Consider the following 6,125-nt stretch of genomic DNA (forward strand, 5'->3'; position numbering starts at 1 on the left):
CCTGCATCCAGGTGATTAAACAACTTTGTTGCTCACACAAAGCCTGTTTGGTGGGCTCTTCACAGGGACGTGCATGACAGACAGACAGACAGATAGATAGTTAAACAGAATAAAACCCAATGCATTATCACAAATAAACACAGCACCACACAAGTCAGGAAACCCAACGTGCTGGCACTCCACTCTAGAACCTCTTCGAGGGCTCACTCCCAATCTCTTCTCTCCTGATTTTTATGAAAATTACTGACTTACTTTTCCTTGTAATATTACACTCTCACATTTGTTCCTCAACACTGGAGTTTCATTTTTTTCTATTTATTTTTCTTTTATAAAGGCAGAATTCTAGGTGTTCTTTATTTTTGTGAGAATCACTCATTTTGTTGCATGAGTGATATTTTATTTGTTGTGATTGCTGTACCACACTGAATGAATGTAGCACAATATATTTATCTGTAACCACTGTTGAGGTAATTTTTCCAGTTTATGGCTTGAATAAAAAATACTGTCTTAAGCACTCTTATACATGTATCTTCAGGCATATGTGAACATATTTCTGTTGGGAAATATATTTGAAAACAGTACTTCCGAGTCTTAGAACATGAATTTATTCACATTTAGTAAATTATGCAAATTTCAGGAGTGCTTGTAAATGTTTCACGTTGCATATTTTCTGGATGTAAAGCCATTGTCAGTTATACATTTTGTGAATTTTTTTTTTTTTTTTTTTTTTAAGGTGGAGTTTCACTCTTGCCCAGGCTGGAGTGCAATGGCGTGATCTCAGCTCACTGCAAATTCTGCCTCCCAGATTCAAGCGATCCTTCTGCCTCAGCCTCTTGAGTAGTGACAGGCCCCTGTCACCACACCTGGCTAATTTTTTGTATTTTTAGTAGAGACGGGGTTTCATCATGTTGGTCAGCCTGGTCTCAAACTCTTGACCCCAGGTGATCCTCCTGCCTCAGCCTCCCAAAGTGCTGGGATTACAGTCATGAGCCACTGCACCCGCCCTATAAATACATTTTACCTGCTGTGGTGTACCTTTTTAGTCTATCCATTTTTCCTTTGATAAATAAAGGTTCTTAATTATAGCTTTGTTTTTCAGCATTTTCACTTACAGTTAATGCTTTTAAGTCCTATGCAGGGTGACTTTTTTTTTATCAAAAATGAAAATATTTTAGAATCTAAAAGATATATTTATCCTATCTTTCTTATTTACATCTATAGTACTTCCTGTATTTATATGATGTGAAGTAAGAAGCTATGTTTTAGGGATTTACGTATATATATGTGTGTGTGTATATATATACACATTTATATACATATATACACACAATACATAAATAATGCAAATACATATATTTTTTACTATGAATATACAATTAACCAAGTTCTGCTTATTGAAAAGGCCATACTTTTTCCATTGACTGCAGTGACAGTTTTGTTTTAAATCTACGGTTTTTATGAATGGGTATAATTCTGGGTTTTCCATTGTATTTTATTGTAGTATTTCTCTATCATTGTAGAAAGACTGTATTATCTTTTCTTTTTTTGTCTTAAACCAAGGGAGGGATGCTTCCCCCATTTTATTTATTTTATTTTCTTTTTCTTTACTGGTATCTTTTATAACTGAACTTATTCACACTCTTTGGAAGCCATTCCTTCAGCTACAAAATGTTCACTTCCTTGAAGAAAGGAAAATATTTTTCATTATTTTTCAGAACATGACAAAAAGAGCCCTTTATTCCTCTGTTCATGATGACTCAAAAATATGGAACGCTTCACAAATTTGCATGTCATCCTTGCGTTGGGAGCATGCTAATCTTGTCTATATCAAAACACCATATTATCTTAATTGCTATAACTTTATAAAAATCTTGGTATCCAGTAAAACAAATTCTTCCACAATTTACTCCTTCTTTAAAATTTGTCTATTTCTGACCTTTGCACCCTCGTGGAAATTTTAGAGTTTTCTTATCAAATTGTACAGGGTAATCTACTGAGATTTGCATTAGAGTTGTAAATAATCTATTTGGAGATGGTAATATTTTTATATTTTCATTGCTTTAGTTTTCATATGAAGGCATTACTGGTCTCATATAACAAGATGAGTAGTAGTCTGTATTTTAATTTCTAAAAGAGTTTTCTACATTTGGAATTACTTAATATTTTGTAAACTATGTTGAATTGCAGTCTGGGAGAATTTCTTCATTGGAATATTTTTAAATAAAGCTTAAATTGCACTGATTTTTAGGCCTTTCAGATTTTCTATTTCTCAGTCAGCTTTGCTGATGTTCCATTTTTCTGGGTATTTGAGCATTTCATTTAAATTCAAAATAATTAGCATAGAGACAATCAAGATTATCTTCCTATTTTACTCTTTATTCTGTCTACCTTAATCTTTGTAATAAGTTATGAAATAAGAACTTAAAAGTTCTCCAAAATTATTATTTTTCAAGTTTTTTTGGCTTTTCGGGGTACCTCAATTTTCCATATGAATTTTAGGATCATTTTGTTACTTAATGCAAAAACAAAGGTAGGTTTTGATAGTAATTGTATTGAATCTGTAGATCAACTTGAAGCATAGTGTCATTTAAACAATATAGAGATTCCAATCATGAGCATAGACTAGATTTCATTCAATTAGGTCTTTAATTTATCTCAATGATGCTTCGTAGCCTTCACTGTACACATATTCACATCTTTTGTTAAATTTATTTTAAAATGTTTCATTTTTGGTGCTATTTTAAATAAAGTTACAATTGATTTTTTATACTGATCTTGTAGGCTGCAATCCTGCTGGTTGTATTTATTAACTTTAAAGGTTGTTTTTTGTGGATTCATTATGATGTTTTATAAATTAGATTGTCCCTGCAAATAGACATCGATTTACTTCTTTACTTTCAATCTGGATACTTTACTTGACTACTTGCCCTTACTAGAAATCAAGTACAATTTGAGTATAAGTTGTAAGACAGGGCATTTCTGTCTTACCATCGATGCGCAAGGGGAAGCTTTCAGTCTCGCATGACTAAGAATAACATTAGATATGGGTATTTTGAGATACCCTTTGTCAGTTTGAGGGACTCCATTCTAAGTTGTTGAGTATTTTCATCATAAATGGGTGTTGGATTTTAACAGATACTCTTTTATTTATCTATCAAAATGATCATGTAATTTTGGGCTTTTGTTTTCTTGATAAAATACTTTAATTGATTTTCTAACAGGAAACCAACCTTGCAGTTTTGGGGAAAATTCTCACTTGGTCATTTTCTTAGACTGTTTTCTGATGCTATAACAGAATACCATAGACTGGGTAAATTATAGAGAATAGAGATTTATTTGGCTTGTGGAGGCTCTGAATTCCAACAGCATGGCGCCAGCATCTGCCCAGACATCTGGTGAGGGCCTTCTTGTTGCCTAGTTACATGGTGGAAGGTGGAAAGGAAGAAGCAAGACATGAGACAGAGAAAACAACAGGGGGCTGCTTTTGTTACAAATCCACTCTCACAATCACTAACCCATGCCTGTGATAATGGCATTAAGTCATTCATGAGGACTTGGCTCTCATGACCTAATCACCTCTTAAAGACCACAAATCCCAGCACTGCTGCATTGGGTTTTCAACACATGAACTTTTAAGGAAACCCAAAAGTTGAAACCATAGCTGTCATGCTGTATAGTCTTTTAACTTTTAAGTATGCTGCTAAATTCTATTTACCAGTGCTTTATTGACATTATTTTTGTCTCTCTTCATAAGGCTCCTTTCCCTTAAATTTACTTTTATTATTTTCCATAAAAATAATATGTATTTTATCTTTTGTACCCCATCAATGCAGTCTTATAATTATTACTTTATCTAATTGTTTTCAAATCAAATAAGAGATAATGTCATTAACAAAAAATACATTTATATTGTCTTTTTTACTTAACTATGCGATTCCTTTCATCCGTGCCCTTTGTTTCTTTATGTAGATTTGAGTTACTGTCTAGCATCATTTATTTCTGCCTGAAGAGCTACCTTCATTATTACTTGCAAGACTAATAAAATGACTAATTATTTACATTTTGTTTTGTTTATGCTGTTGCTTTTATCTTGCAATGTGTTTTCTCCTTCATTTGTGGAAACAGTTGTGCCACACAGATAATTATCGGTTAATGGCCGGCTTTCTTTCTTTCTTTCTTTCCTTCTTTCTTTCTTTCTTTCTTTCTTTCTTTCTTTCTTTCTTTCTTTCTTTCTTTCTTTCTTTCTTTCTTTCTTTCTTTCTTTTCTTTTCTTTTTTTTTTCTTTCTTTCTTCGTTTTCTTTCTTTCTCTTCTCTTTCTTTCATTTCTTTCTCTTTTTTCTTCTTCTTCTTTTCTTTCTTTCTCTCTTTCTCTTTCTCTCGTTCTTTTTCTCTTTCTCACTTTCTCTCTCTCTTTCTCTCTCTTTTTCTTTCTTTCTCTTTCTCTCTTTCTCTGTTTCTTTCTCTCTTTCTCACTTTCTTTTTCTCTTTCTCTTTCTTTCTCTCTTTTCTCTCTTTCTGCAATCACGGGATTCCATCAATAAATCCTCCTTCCCTCCCTCCCTCCCTCCTCCCCTCCCTCCCTCACATCCCCCCTCCCTCCCTCTTCCTTCCTTCCTTCCTTCCTTCCTTCCTTCCTTCCTTCCTTCCTTTCCTTCCTCCTTCCTGTGCTTTCAATACATCATCATACTGACTGCTGGACACCATAGTTTCTGAAGATAAACTGTAATCTCATTGAGGCTTCTTTGTATGCAATGAGTTGCTTCTCTCTTGCTGTTTTCCATACATTTTCTCTGTCTTTGGCTTTTGACAACTTTTTGTGGTGTGCCATGTTGTGTGTTTCTTTACAACTCTACCTCAGCCCTCTCTTCAGGTTTCTACAGAACCTTCACGTTCAGCAGAAGTGAGTGTGTATGTCCTTCTCTGTCCTGTCCTGAGCATCACACAGCCCTGGGCATGTGCAGAGACCCAAGCTTGTGCTTGGGCTTACGGATGCCCGGGAGCCAATGCAGCTTCTGAAAGCTCCCAGGGACACCTTCTTCCCCAGATTTCACTTTCAAGGTTTTCATTTACCTTGTTTGTGTTTCAAGTGTTCTCCCAATCTCAGGTAGCTATGTTATTGAACAGTTACTTCTGTTTGTTTGTGTTCTGGACTAACATCCTCTGAGAAAAGGCTGTTCACCCTGAGCAATGTCTGCACCAGGCGAACGGAAGACAAGCCTTACAAATGGGACTTTCTACAGAAAGTTCAGACAGGTCAGATGATGACAGTCGTCTGAGATGGGGACTTTGAAAAAGGCCGAGTCCCATTCTAAGCCTTTGAGTGGCTGCTTTGTTGCTAGTTGTGATCACAGCATTTGATTTTCAAGGCTGTCATGGAGCTGGGAGAGGGTGATGTGAATAGAACAAGTAAAAATATCACAGAGCTCACTCTTCTACCCAGAGTTAGCTGGTTTTCTTCAATATAAGTGCTTCCAGATGAGAATACGCCTTTGGTTATTTTCTGGAGTTTTAATAAAGTTTATTTTGGTAATTTTGGGGAAATGTTCTCGTTGTTTTTATGGAAGGAAGTGTTTTTGGAGGTCCTTGCTCCACTTTTCCTAATGATCTCTAATCTAACTTTAAATCAAACACCAAAGTCTAAATCTCAAATATGGATTTTTTTTTTTTTTTTGCATCTTCCAATCTAGTTTGCTTTTTATACTTTCCAATTCTCCATTGAGATTCTAGATTTTACCTTTTATCTAATTGAATATGTGATTAAAATTAAAGCAGGCACTTTCCAATACTAATCAAAAGTTACTTTACGTCTCTAGCAGAAGGCTGCATAGAGTATCATACCATTTACATAAGATCAAAAGTATAAGAACCAAACAGTATAATGTGTAGGGATATATTCTGTGATAAAGCTAAAGAATAACAAACAGAAAAAAGCACAAAAAGTCCAAGATAGTGCTATCTTCTCCAGTTAAGACAAGAGAGTAGGATTTGAAAAGGAGCACATCAGTAGCTTAGTGATATTACAAATACTTTATTTCTTAATTTGTATGATGAGTTAATGAATACATCTTCCATCATTATGCTTCATAACTTACATATAGTTTATATTACCATCCATAATAATTGC

At 34.5% G+C, this 6,125-nt stretch overlaps 1 non-coding gene across 1 annotated transcript; it reads right to left on the reverse strand.

The window, feature by feature from the left end:
- Window positions 1-1,759: 1,759 nt before the first annotated feature.
- Window positions 1,760-1,861, reverse strand: LOC115900552. Its single transcript, XR_004060232.1, has one exon. It is a non-coding gene; the product is annotated as a U6 spliceosomal RNA (small nuclear RNA).
- Between the last annotated feature and the right edge of the window lie 4,264 nt (window positions 1,862-6,125).

Source organism: Rhinopithecus roxellana, chromosome 11 (assembly GCF_007565055.1).
Source record: "Rhinopithecus roxellana isolate Shanxi Qingling chromosome 11, ASM756505v1, whole genome shotgun sequence".
Lineage (NCBI taxonomy): Eukaryota > Metazoa > Chordata > Mammalia > Primates > Cercopithecidae > Rhinopithecus > Rhinopithecus roxellana.